The 15,127-nt window shown below is 35.4% G+C and overlaps 1 long non-coding RNA gene across 1 annotated transcript in view; it reads right to left on the bottom strand.

Annotated features, from left to right (window-relative positions):
• Positions 1-4,705: 4,705 nt before the first annotated feature.
• Positions 4,706-15,127, bottom strand: part of LOC147379452 (uncharacterized) — a 39,248-nt gene continuing 28,826 nt past the window's right edge. The window contains exon 3 of the long non-coding RNA XR_015133165.1: positions 4,706-4,967. This is a non-coding gene — a long non-coding RNA (uncharacterized LOC147379452). The remainder of the gene's footprint in view (positions 4,968-15,127) is intronic.

Below are 15,127 nucleotides of genomic sequence, written 5' to 3'. Positions count from 1 at the left end.
TATGGGACCAGATGCCATGATCATAATTTTCTGAATCTTGAGTTTTAAGCCAACTTTCTCACTCTCCTCTTTCACTTTCATCAAGAGGCTCTTTAGTTCTTCTTCACTTTCTGCCATAAGGATGGTGTCATCTGCATATCTGAGGTTATTGACATTTCTTCCAGCTATCTTGATTCCAGCTTGTGCTTCATCCAGCCCAGCATTTCACACAATGTATTCTGCATATAAATTAAATAAGCAGGGTGACAATATAAAGCCTTGATGTACTCCTTTCCTGATCTGCAAAGAGTCTGTTTTTCCATGTCTGGTTCTAACTGTTGCTTCTTGACCTGCATAGAGATTTCTCAGGAGGCAGGTCAGGTGTCTGGTATTCCCATCTCTTTAAGAATTTTTCAAAGTTTGTTGTGATCTACCTAGTCAAAGGATTTGGCACAGTCAATAAAGCAGAAGTAAATGTTTTTCTGGAACTCTCTTACTTTCTCAATGATCCAACAGATGTTGGAAATTTGATCTCTGGTTTCTCTGCCTTTTCTAAATCCAGCTTGAACATCTGGAAGTTCGCAGTTCACATACTGCTGAAGCCTGGCTTGGAGAATTTTGAGCATTACTTTACTAGCATGTGAGATGTGTGCAATTGTGTGGTAGTTTGAGGATTCTTTAGCATTGCCTTTCTTTGTGATTGGAATTAAAATTGACCTTTTCCAGTCCTGTGGCCACTGCTGAGTTTTCCAAATTTGCTGGCATACTTTCACATCATCTTTCAGGATTTGAAATAGCTCAACTGGAATTCCATCACCTTCACTAACTTTGTTCATAGTGATGCTTTCTAAGGCCCACTTGACTTCACATTCCAGCATGTCTGAGTCTAGGTGAGTGATCACATGATCATGATTATCTGAGTATGAAGATCTTTTTTTATACAGTTTTTCTGTGTATTCTTGCCACTTCTTAATATCTTCTGCTCCTGTTAGATTCATACCATTTCTGTACTTTATTTTTCCCATCTTTTCATGAAATTTTCCCTTGGTTTCTCTAATTTTTTGAAGAGATTTCTAGTCTTTCCCATTCTATTACTTTCCTCTATTTCTTTGCACTGATCACTGAAGAAGGCTTTCTTATCTCTCCTTGCTATTCTTTGGAACTCTGCATTCAAATGGGTATGCCTTTCCTTTTCTCCTTTGCCTTGGCTTCTCTTCTTTTCTCAGCTATTTGTAAGGTCTCCTCAGACAACCAGTTTGCCTTTTGGCATTTCTTATTTTTGGGGATGGTCTTGGTCACTGGCCCCGTACAATGTCAGGAACCTCAATGTTATGGAAAAGTATATAATATAGCATTTAATGAGAAACAAATAATATTAAATTTACTTCAAACAATGCTATGATTTATTATTAAATTTTACATACCTTTCATACATTCAACTTATTTGCAACATTTTATCCAAATTTTGTTTTATAAAAGTTGCAAAAATAGGACATCTATTCACCTTTCTCTCAAACTCCCCAATGTTAATGTTTTACATTTTCACTATTTTATAATTCTTTCTCTGTGTATGTAAGGTATAGTTGGGGCCGAGGCAGAAAAGGAGAGACAACCTCAACAGAAGTAGCTTACCTTCATCCAGGCAAGGAGGGGTGACAGTCGGCCTAAGGACCAGGATGAGCACTGAGAGGGATCAGGGAGGCTTCATATTTATAGGGAGGTTTGTGGAAGCAATAAGGAAAACTTTAATCAGGTGCTTTAATAATAAACTTTAATATTTTGGATATTCTTTAGTTGAGATGGCATTTGTAGTTGGGCAGGGAGTGATAAGTCTTCTGGGCAGGTGTAGTGGGTGGAAGGGTCTGGATAGCGTGTAAAAAGTCCCATATAGATACAACTGGCCTGGAACATCAGGGTGGGACCTAAAGTTCTGTTTTGTTTTCTCCAAAGCTAGATGATTCAGCAAGGGCCTTTGAGACTGTTGTTTTATTTTTCTAATCCCAAAGAATCCTTCAGTATACACACCTAAACATACAGTTTTCTGAAACATTTGTTAGTTACAATCATGTAGCACTTTTACCTTTAAATATATCAAATCATGTATGTGCATAATTTTTACACAACCATAATACAATTATCAAAATCAAAAATTTATCAGTTATGTGATATATCTAATTTAGAGTCTGCCTGCAAATTTTACTAATTGTCCTATTAATCCCCTTTGTTGCAAAAGGAAAAATAAATGTTTATTTTTCAGGACTGAGATCCACCTCAGCCTTAAAGATTGCACTTATTTTATTGCCTTAGTCTTTAAATTTGTAACATGGAATAATTTTTCAGTTTTTGACTTATTTTTACAATGTAGAAATCTATCCTAAATTTAAAACAATCAACTATAATCTATAATAACTTCTTAGCTACCTGTTTTCCCTCCATAAAAAAAAATTTAGTTCTAACTGTATGTGCACTCAAGGTCCAGCATTAACTTTCAGTTTCATAGCTCTTCAGATTTATTATCAAAACTAACTGCTATATAAACAGAAAAAAATTCAAATGGAAAATGTGCTCAAAATTTAGTTGATTTTACCAGAAAAACCCTTACAATTGAATTCCTTTCTTGGATATAAATATACATCATAGACCAGGTCAGGAATCCCTGTCTTTTTCTCCTAAAGAAAGGTTAAAGAATATTTCCTAGTCAAGGTCACAGATAACACACATTTTGGTTTAGAACAGAAGTCACAAATCTTCCCTTCAGACTGTATCTTTAAGTGACTCAGAAGGAGTGGCAGAGGAAGTGTCAAAGGCAGCTTCATATAGCACTTGAAACCCTTGTAAAATCTCAAGATCTTTCTAAACAAAGTCAGTGATTTCTCTGGGCAAGAATGTTGCATAGTGTTAAAAAGTGAAACAGGATAATTCTATATATCACAAAGGCTTGAATGACAAAAGAAAAGCCAGTTCTGCCTAGAGGCAAAACGTGCCAAAACTCAATCACCTAAAAGGTAAACTACTCAAGCTCAATTCCTTCTTATCCCTGAAATCATGAGTTCTTAAATGATCTAGACTGTTCCTCTCCATTAAACTCTAAATCACACATGTAAATTTGGATGCAAATCTCTGGAAAAGAGAGAGATGGATGATTGTAAAGCAAATACAGATTTGAAGTCCCAAAATAATGAGTTCTAATTTTCTTTGAGGGAATCGGATCTAAGGTGACTTCAGAAGAGGAAGAAAAGTTAGAAAACCAGAATAAGGAAACAATGTTTTGAAGTAACATGGGCAAAGATGAGAGAGGGCATGACACCTGTGAAAATGTTTAGATTCTACTCTGACTGAAGCAGAGAGTTTATGAAGAAAGGAATGGTAGAGACGTGGTAAGAAGTAAGGTTGTATAACTAAGCTGTGGTCATATCATATTTGATACTTTTTTGTTCTTGTGGAATTCTGTATAGAAGACTACAGGGATCTAAGAAAGATTTAAACAGTGGAGTGAGTTAATGTCTAAATCAGATTTATATTTTGGATAATGTCTTAGATTCTGATGGGAAATGTTAATGGATTAAGGAAGGAGTGAACACTGAAGGAGGAAAGTTGATTAAGAAGAGATAATGAGAAATAGAGCCATGGTAAAAATTAAAAAAAAAAAAAAAAAGGTGTAGGTTTAAGTGTTAGTATATTTGAGATTAGTGATTAAAATATGTAACATTGTTATGCTTTTCAAGATCTTGTCCTCCTGCCTTCTCTTGCCACTTTGCCTTAATACAGTTGACACTTGAACAATGTGGGTTTGAATTACACTTATATGTGGATATTTTTCAACTGTAAATACTATAGTACTTATGATCTGTGGTTGAACCTGTGCATTCAGAGGAACTGTGGATACAGAGAGTGGACTACATATTATCCTAAAATTAATCCCTGTGTTATTTAAGGGTCAACTGTATTTCAAAACCATCATATACGCAGGTATTTCATATGTATTTCAGGAAAAGAAATGCAGATGTTGTGCATTGTGAAAGAATAGAACTTTCATTTACTTAAAGTTTATTATATTCCTCTGCTCACTAGGAACTTTCTAATGCCAGTTAGCTCAAGTCTTGCATACCACATCTTGTCTTTTAATGAATGAGAATCACCCTTAGCCAAAGAAAAGGAAGTGATGTAAGAGACATTTGAGTACTTATGATCATGGGTAGGGAAGAGAAAAAAGTAAAGGAATTCGTACAAGACAATAAAAGGACAACTCCTCCTTTTAAAAAGTTTAAACTTTTAAATTTTTTCTCTAGAGGATGTGAGTATTAGAGAAGTCTTAGTGGTAGAAACACACAAGAGAGTTTCATTAAGCTATCTGAGTGTATAGCTTTTTGTTTTGTTTTGTTTTTAGTGATAATTTATAAATAAAATAAAGATTCGTTCAGGAGGAATTTGCTTTCCTACAGTAAAGACAGAAAACATGAGTATAATATGGGTACACTGAATTTGAAGGATCTGTAATAGCACTGTCTAATAGAAACATAAGAGTAACAAATGTGACATGTAATTTCAAATTTTCTATTAGCCACATTTTAAAAAGTTAAGAGAAAAGGCAAAAATAGTTTAAACAGTGTATTTTATTTAACCTGATTACATACATATACATAAATATGTTTATATATGCCTAATATGTATACAAAAACAAACAAATATATTCTCTTAAAAGCACAATATAATCATACATACAGTATTCATGTAAATCTGAAATTTATTAGGTTATTGTTTCATTTAAAAGTGAACCAGAGCATAATTCTGCAAGATGGGAGACTCCAAATTCAGCATGGGAAACTCCAAAGTATCCTTCTCCCATGGAGACATTGATCCATCAATATGCAGATTGATTCCCCTTGTAAGAAATTCAGAAGCCAGTTAAGAGACTCCTCCACTCAGGCAAGCACAAAATCAGCCACACTGAAACTGGTAGGAAATTGATGACATTTACCAGAGTCCCTCTGTGTCAACAATGACAAAATAGCAAAAGGTCAGAAATATGAGTATAGTTTATATATGACATTGAAGTTGCTCAATTTAAAATAGATTGTTATAACTTTAGGATATTTGATGCAATTGCAATGATAACTACACATAAAATTGAATGTATACAAAAAATGAAATGAGAGGGGAATCAAAACATGTCACTACAAATAATCAACAAAACACAAAAGAGGCAACAAGAGAGTAAAGAAGGGGAAAATGAAACAACACATACAGAAAATAACAAAATAACAATAGTAAGTCATTTCCAGTCAATAATTACTCTAAACTTACATGAATTAAAAGTCTTGGTTAAAAATACACAGATATGCTGAATGGGTAAATAAACAGGATCTTACTATATATATATTGTCTAAACTAAAAGAAACTCTGTTTAGATTTATGAACATACAAGGAATAAAGTGAAAGAATGGAAAAAGATATTTCATAAAGATGGTAACTAAAAGAGAACAGGGAGTGGGCTGTAAGAAACAAACCAACCAACAATGGACTTTAATGATAAAAGGGTCCATTCACAAGAATGCTACACACACACACATCCAATATCAGATATCACAAACATATGAAGCAAACATTGACAAAATTGAACCACAAAACAGAGCAATGCAGTAATAGTGGGAGATTTCACCCCATCGCCTCCCCCTCATCAATAATGAATACATCAGTGAGACTGAAGATCAACAAAGAAACAGAGGACTTGAGCAACACTATAGACCAAATGGATCTAACAGGTACATTGAAACATTTCATCCTACAGTAGCAGAATTCATATTCTCAAAACACACAGAACATTCTCCAGAATCAGTCATATGTTAAGTCACAAAAGAAGCCTCGACAAATCCAAGAGGATTGAAATTATATCAAGTATGTCTTACAACTGCAGTAAAATGAAACTAAAATCAATAGCAGAGGAGAAGCTCAAAAATTCACAAAGATATGGAAGTTAAACACTACACTTTGAATAACCAATGAGTCAAAGAAGAAATCAAAAAAGAAATTATAAAATGTTTTGAGACACAAAAACATAATGCATCAAATATTATAGGATACAACAACAACAATAAAAAGTACTAAGAAGAAAATTATCTCAATAAACACCAACAATTTAAAAAGAGGAAAGGCCTCAAATAATTTGATTTTACACCTCAAGTAATAAAGAAGACCTAAGCCAAAACTTAGCAGAAGGAATGAAATAATAAAGATTAGAGCAAGAGCAGAATTAAATGAAATATAAAAATATTTTTTTTAATTTAAAAATATATGAAACTGAGTTGATTTTTCAGGAATCAACCTTCCTGACTTCAGATTATACTACAAAGCTACAGTCATCAAGACAGCATGGTACTGGCACAAAAACAGAAATATAGACCAATGGAACAAGATAGAAAGCCCAGAAATAAACCCATGCATGTATGGGTACCTTATTTTTGACAAAGGAGGCAAGAATACACAATGGGGCAAAGACAGCCTCTTCAATAAATGGTGCTGGGAAAACTGGACAGCTACATGTAAAAGAATGAAATTAGAACACTTCCTAACACTATACACAAAGATAAACTCAACATGGATTAAAGACCTAAATGTAGGACTAGAAACTGTAAAACTCAGAGGAAAACACAGGCAGAACACTCAATGACATAAATCAAAGCAAGAACCTCTGTGACCACCTCCTAGAGTAACAGAAATAAAACCAAAAGTAAACGAGTGGGATGTGATTAAACTTAAGAGATTTTGCACAACAAAGGAAACTACAAGTAAGGTAAAAAGACAACCCCCGGTATGGGAGAAAATAATAACAAATGAAACAACTGACAAAGGATTAATTTCCAAAATATACAAGCAGCTCATATAACTCAATACCAGGAAAACAAACAACCCAATCAAAGAGTGGGAAAAAGACCTAAACAGACATTTCTCCAAAGAAGACATACAGATGGCTAACAAACACAGGAAAAGATGCTCACCATTGCTTGTTATTAGAGAAATGCAAATCAAAACCACAACGAGATATCACCTCACATAGGTCAGAATGGCCATCATCAAAAAGTCTACAAACAATAAATGCTGGAGAGAGTGTGGAGAAAAGGGAACATTCTTTCACTGTTGGTGGAAATGTAAACTGACCCAGCCACTATGGAAAACAGTTTGGAGAATTCTTAAAAAATTAGGATTTCTCAAATTACCAGCAAACTTTACTAAGCTTTATCCAGACTAATGAAGAGTATCAGTATCAGTTCGGTTACTCAGTCGTGTCCAACTCTATGCAACCCCATGAACTGCAGCATGCCAGGCCTCCCTGTCCTTCAATAACTCCCGGAGTTCACTCAGACTCATGTCCATCGAGTCAGTGATCCCATCCAGCCATCTCATCCTCTGTCGTCCCCTTCTCTTCTTACCCTCAATCTTTTCCAGAATCAGTGTCTTTTCAAATGAGTCAGCTCTTCACATCAGGTGGCCAAAGTATTGGAGTTTCAGCTTCAACATCAGTCCTTCCAATGAATAATCAGGACTGATCTCCTCTAGGATGAACTGGTTGGATTTCCTTGCAGTGCAAGGGACTCTCAAGAGTCTTCTCCAACACCACAGTACAAAAGCATCAATTCTTCGGCACTCAGCTTTCTTTATAGTCCAACTCTCACATCCCTACATAACTACTGGAAAAACCATAGCCTTGAGTAGATGGACCTTTGTTGGCAAAGTAATGTCTCTGCTTTTTAATATGCTCTCTAGGTTGATCATAACTTTCCATCCAAGGAGGAAGCATCTTTTAATTTGAAGATGCAAAATATTTAAATAAAGAGTAAAATATTTAAAGTCATAAATAAAAAATGAGAAAATGCAACTAATGCCACAGAGATAAAAAGGATCATAAGTGACAAGTAGAACAATTTTATTCCAACAAACTGGAAAACCCAGAAGAAATAGCTTCATAGAATTATACATTTTTTTTTTTAAGAATCATGTAGAAACAGAATACCTGAACAGACTTATAACTAGTAAGAAAATTTAATCAGTATTTACAACCTTTCAATAAAGAAATGCCTAGGACCAGTTATCTTCATTACAGAATTCTATCAAACATTTAAAGAATGTCAAACCCTCAAAATCTGAGATAAAGGAACACTTCCAAACTCATGTTATGTGGCCAACATTACCCTGATACCAAAGCGAAATAAGAAACTACAAGAAAACAACCACAACAACGATAGGCTAATATCTATGGTAAATATTGATGCAACAATTCTCAACAAATACTAACAAACTGAATTCAAGTGCATGTTCAAAGGACAATACAAATATCTAAGTTAAGATACAGAGTTCAACATACAAAAAAAAAAAAAGAATCAATGAATGTGATACAACAAAAGAATGAGCGACAAAACCATACAACCACCTTAATGCAGAACAGCATTTCACAACATTCAACATCCATTTATGATCAAAATGCTTAAACTAGGAATATAAGGAAATTACATCATAAAGGCCATATATGAAAAGCCTATAGGTAACATTATACTTCATGGTGAAAAACTAAAAGTTTTTCTGGTAAAATCAGGAGCAAAACAAGGATGCCTATTTAGTATATTTAACATAGTAGTGGTAGTTGTACTAGAGCAATTAGGCAAGAAAAAGAAGAAAAGACATTCATATCTGAAAAGAGGCAGTAGAATTCTCTCTGTTCTCAAATAACATTATCTTATACTTTAAAACCTCTAAAGATTCCACAAGAAAACTTCTAGTGCTAACAAAATCAACATACAAAAATCAGTTACATTTCTGTACCCTAACAACAAATGATTCAAAAAGGACATTATGAAAACAATTCTATTTACATTAGGAATTAAAAAAAAAATAGTAACTAACTTAATCAAGGAGGTGAGAGACTTGTACACTGAAAACTATAAAACATTGAAAGAAATGTAAAAACACGCAAATAAATGGAAAGATATCTGTATTCATGGATTGAAAGACCAAGTATTTTTAAAATACCTATGTTTTAAAAAATGCTTAATTAAAAACAATATATGAAGATGTCAATGTCATTTTTTTGCAAAAATAGATAAAACTTTTCTAAAATTCATATGAACCATAAAACATCCAGAACAGTCAAAAGAAGATGAAAAAAAAACAAAACAAAAAACTGAGGTTTTATACTTCCTGAGTCCAAAACTTATTACAGGGCTAAAATAAAAATAAATATAAAAATAAACTAAAAATAATAGCCAGGAGAGGACATGTAAATATGATTAAATGATCCTCCAGAAAGGTACCAAGACTGTGCATGGAAGAAAGGTTCATCTCTTCAGTGAATGGTGCTTAGAAAACTAGATCCTCGAATACAAAAGAATAAGATTGAACTCATACTTCACATACACACACACACAAAACTCAAAATGGATTAAGTTTTTAATTTAGGACCTAAGACTTGAAAAAAAGGGAAAAGCTTCATAACATGGTATGATTATTAATTACATATCAAATTGGAGTAGCCATGGCTATCCTTATTTTTTTCCTTGGGCCTGTGAAGGTGTTTCCTGATGAGATTAACAGGTGGATTAGAGAAATCAGTAAAGCAGCTTGCCCTACCCATTTGAGCACAGTATAGAGCAAAAGGCAGAGAGAGGAGAGGAGGAAATTTTTCCTGCCTCACTGAATAAGCTAGAGAATTTTATGTCATTTTAACTGTCCTCAAACAGAGATTTACATCATCTGTTCCCCATGTCTCACACCCTCGGACTCAGACTGTATGATGAGTTTGTGTAGCTCTCCAGCTTACAGAATGCAAATTGTGGAACTTCTCAGCCTTCATAATGGCATGAGCCAATATCTCTTAAATCTATATCCACCTATTCATCCATCTATCTGTCCAACCATACACCCATTCAGTGCATTGGTTCTGTTTCTTTAGAGAATCCCACCTAATATATATCGGTATTATTAATGATTTCCTGGATATGACACCAAACTTAAGCAATTAAATTAACAATAGTCACATGGGACTACATGAAACTAAAAAGTTTTTGCATAACAAACAATCAACTGAGTGAAAAGGCAGTCTTAGGAATGAGAGAAAATATTTGAAAATCATAACACTAATTAGAGTGTAATGTGCTCCTATAACTCAATGGCAAAAGACAAAATAACTCATTAAAAAATGAGAGTGCTTGAGTAGATATTTCCCTAGAAGATATACAAATCATCAACAGGTACATGAAAAGCTGCTCAACATCACTAATAATCAGGCAAATAAAAAATCAAAACATCTCACATCCTTTAGGACTCTATTATATATTAAAAAAAAATCCCCCCAAAACAGAAACTAACACATATTGGCAAGGATATTGAGCAATTGGAACACTTGTGTACTGTTGGTGGCAAAGCCAAATGGTGCAACTGCTATGGAAAGCATCAGAGGCTCTTATAAAAAACAAAAAACTTAAGTAGAAGTACTATGTGACTCAGAAATCCAACTTTTGGGTATTTATTTTTTAAAATGAAGGATTTTGAAGAGATATTTGCACTTTGATTTTCATTACAGCATTATTTACAATACCTGAGAGGTGAAAATAACCTAAATACCCACCTACAGATGAGCAGATAAGGAAAATGTGGTAGATATACAAAACGGAGTATTATTCTGCTTTAAAGGAGGAAATCCTGTCATATGCTACAATGTGAATGAACCATTATGCTATGTGAAATAAGCAAGAAAGATTAATACTGAATGACTCCACTTACACAGGCTATCTCCAGTAGTCAAACTTATAGAAGCAGAGAATAGAATGCCTGTTGCCATGGGCTTGGAGGAGAAAATGAGTTTCAGTTATGTAAGATGAAGTTCTAGAGCTCTACTGCACAACAATGAACACAGTTAACTCATACTGTACTAATATATTTGAAAATGTATTAATTGGCTGCATTTCATGTATATGTATTTTTTTTACCACAGTTAAAAAGTGTCAGTAACACTAACCCTAACTTATATTAATATTTTAAATAGTTAAATATAGTTTTATTACAAATATTCATGACTTTTTTGTGTCCCTTGTCATAGGGGATACAGCTGTGTGACAGACAAAAATTTATGCTTTCATGGAGTATACTTTCTGTTGTTTCACAGATAATATTCCAATAAACATTTTTAGACATGTCCACTCAACCACATGTAAGATTTTTTTTTCCTGTGGAAGATAACAAGGAGAGAAATTGCTGGGTCATATATTGGAGGGATCCAGGATTAATTTCCATTCTCAACCAATTGTGCCATTTAATTTATAAAATCTTCTGTTGTACACATAAGTTATTTTGGCATTTTAATATATTTTTATTTATGTTACTTTTGATAATATTTAAATATCGAAGTTATGGATGGTAACACTATTCTTTTCACAGTAGATTGGTGAGAAAAAGGATACAATTTTACTAGAGTTCTAGATATTTATCAGTAAACTTCTTTTCAAAATGATTGTTTAGTATTACAGGAATAGTATGTCCTCCTCATTGCATCTTTCATTTTCTTTTATTTCCTCCTAAAATATGAAAGAATGAAAACAAAACATCATTTTAAAGGTTCTAAGTAGCTGAGTTCTTTTAAAAGAAACTAATACAGTCCTGGGTGTTCTTTGGAAGGAATGATGCTAAAGCTGAAACTCCAGTACTTTGGCCACCTCATGCGAAGAATTGACTCATTGGAAAAGACTCTGATGCTGGGAGGGACTGGGGGCAGGAGGAGAAGGGGACGCCAGAGGATGAGATGGCTAGATGGCATCACTGACTCGATGGACGTGAGTCTGAGTGAACTCCGGGAGTTGGTCATGGACAGGGAGGCCTGGTGTGCTGCAATTCATGGGGTCGCAAAGAGTCGGACACAAATGAGCAACTGTACTGAACTGAACTGCATACAGATTCTTATGCTGTAAGAGATTTGTATAAAATAAATGCATATCCAACTACATTGGGCATGAGTCTAATTATTATAACATTCTCTTGGCCTTAGTTCACAAAAATTGTAAGAACATGTATAATGAAGTGCCAAAAGTAGATTGGCATTGGTAACATCTTAGGTTGGTAGAGATTTTTACTCTTCTACATGGTTTTACCTATCTTAATTATTTTGTGGTGCTCATGTGAGCATCCTCTGACAGCTCAGTATATATTTTACAGTAAATAAAACAAGTAATCATGTACAGTAATTCATACAAATGCAGAGAGTACCATGGAGAATACATTATTTAAGATTATTTACTAATGTCACCTGGCTCAGAGTACAGCTTTTCTCAAAGCTTGTTAGGAGAAAAACACACAAAAAAACTTGATATTAGCAATTAAACTTTTTTGTAAATATGTGGTTAAAAGTGGATATAATGTGCAATGTTTTTCCAATGAGAACTTGGCTAAATTGTTACTATATTTTAATTACTATATTAGTCTGTGTTTTCAAGAGGAACTAACATATTCACTAAAACAAAACCACACAGAAAAAATACTTGTGACATTTATAGTCCAAGTTTCTATAACTGATCTGCTGCTAAGTTGCTTCAGTCGTGTCTGACTCTGTGCGACACCATGGACAGCAGCCCCCCAGGCTCCTCTGTCCACAGGATTCTCTAGGCAAGAATACTGGAGTAGGTTGCCATTTCATTCTCCACTATAACTGATCACATGATCCCAATTTGTATTTATAACCGCCTTCTATACCCATTCTTTATTCCTTTGGCCCATCAAGTACCTCATCTGGTTATTGTTCTTTTACTTGAGAAACCAAGATGTTCATTGCTGAAGGGCTTAGATGATTTGTAGTCTTGCCTGTTTGGGGTTGTAATTTCTAGTGACCTTAATCATGGCAATGCTAAGAGACACTGTAAGAAATCTGTTTTCCAGATTTACTCTTTATTACCTTCATTGTGGAGTAGCAGTCAGATTTCCCCTTTGCAACAAGGATCAAGCACCCCAGCCAGTACAGTAACTACCTTCTTCGCTTATTGATTCAGAGGCATAAGGAGGTTAGAGTGATTGGACAGAAACATTAGCTTTTGGTTCAATGAGATCATTGTTGTGTCTCCCTTTAGAAGCACTTATGCATTTAGAACTAAGACCTCTAGGCTAGCAGAGCATGAGGTTGTGGGAACAGGAAACAAAATTTTTGCTAGTAGATTATTAGGGGTGATAGTGAGTGGTGCCACTTCCATTTCCATCCCTTCTTCCTGGATCCATGAATCCTATCTATAAGGCACTGATTCAGACCATACATGGATTTCTGTAGAACCCTGTCCCAGCTCTATAAGGTATTGCTACCGAGTCACGATGTAATTGAATATTCAAAAAGCCAGTCCACTCTTCTATCAAACAGTTGCTTCAAGTTGCTGGAGAATGTTATTGAAAGTGAATTACATGAACATGAGCCTCTTGCTGAACTTCTTTTGCTACAAAATGAATTCTCTTATCAGAAGCAGTGCTATGTGTAAATCCATAAAAGTTGATATGGCTTTCAGTTAATCAATGGATGGTAGTTTTGGCAGAAGCACTATACAGGACAACTTCTTATTCAGAATAAGCATCTATTCTTATAAAGACAAACTGCTACTCTTTCTTTCCATGATGGACTTGGTCTAGCATAATTAATCTTTAATAAACAGTCAGTTAATAACCCTGGTGAAAGATGCTACTGGGAACTCAGTGTTTCTATCTGCAGCTGGTAGGTTGGGCACTGAGCAATAGCCACAGCCAGGTCGTAACGCATGGAAGTCCATGTTGTTGAGACCATGCATCAGTTCAGTTCAGTCACTCAGTCATGTCCGACTCTTTGCGACCCCATGAATCGCAGCATGCCAGGCCTCCCTGTCCACACCAACTCCCGGAGTTCACTCAGACTCACGTCCATCGAGTCAGTGATGCCATCCAGCCATCTCATCCTCTGTCGTCCCCTTCTCCTCCTGCCCCCAATCCCTCCCAGCATCGGGGTCTTTTCCAATGAGTCAACTCTCTGCGTGAGGTGGCCAAAGTACTGGAGTTTCAGCTTCAGCATCATTCCCTCCAAAGAAATCCCAGGGCTGATCTCCTTCAGAATGGACTGGTTGGATCTCCTTGCAGTCCAAGGGACTCTCAACAGTCTTCTCCAACAACACAGTTCAAAAGCATCAATTCTTCGGTGCTTAGCCTTCTTCATACTCCAACTCTCACATCCATACATGACCACAGGAAAAATCATAGCCTTGACTAGACGGACCTTTGTTGGCAAAGTAATATCTCTGCTTTTGAATATGCTACCTAGGTTGGTCATAACTTTTCTTCCAAGGAGTAAGTGTCTTTTAATTTCATGGCTGCAGTCACCACCTGCAGTGATTTTGGAGCCCCCAAAAATAAAGTCTGACACTATTTCCACTGTTTCCCCATCTATTTGCCATGAAGTGATGGCACCAGACGCCATGATCTTAGTTTTCTGAATGTTGAGCTTTAAGCCAACTTTTTGACTCTCCTCTTTCACTTTCAAGAAGGTTTTTAGTTCTTCTTCACTTTCTGCCATAAGGGTGGTGTTCTCTGCATATCTGAGGTTATTGATATTTCTCCCGGCAATCTTGTTTCCAGCTTGTGTTTCTTCCAGTCCAGTGTTTCTCATGATGTACTCTGCATATAAGTTAAATAAGCAAGGTGACAATATACAGCCTTGACGTACGCCTTTTCCTATTTGGAACCAGTCTGTTGTTCCATGTCCAGCTCTAACTGTTGCTTCCTGACCTGCATACAGATTTCTCAAGAGGCAGGTCATGTGGTCTGGTATTCCCATCTCTTTCAGAATTTCCCACAGTTTATTGTGATCCACACAGTCAAAGGCTTTGGCATAGTGAATAAAGCAGAAATAGATGTTTTTCTGGAACTCTCTTGCTTTTTCCATGATCCAGCGGATGTTGGAAATTTGATCTCTGGTTCCTCTGCCTTTTCTAAAACCAGCTTGAACATCTGGAAGTTCACAGTTCACATATTGCTGAAGCCTGGCTTGGAGAATTTTGAGCTTTACTTTACTAGCATGTGAGATTAGTGCAATTGTGCGGTAGTTTGAGCATTCTTTGGCAATGCCTTTCTTTGGGATTGGAATGAAAACTGACCTTTTCCAGTCCTG

The sequence above is a fragment of the Bos grunniens genome, chromosome 1, assembly GCF_055505025.1.
Source record: "Bos grunniens cultivar Pamir isolate PY7600 chromosome 1, Bosgru_T2T1.0, whole genome shotgun sequence".
Taxonomy (NCBI): domain Eukaryota; kingdom Metazoa; phylum Chordata; class Mammalia; order Artiodactyla; family Bovidae; genus Bos; species Bos grunniens.
The sequence above is the reverse complement of the archived record's forward strand: the minus strand, read 5'-3'. Positions and strand labels throughout refer to the sequence as shown.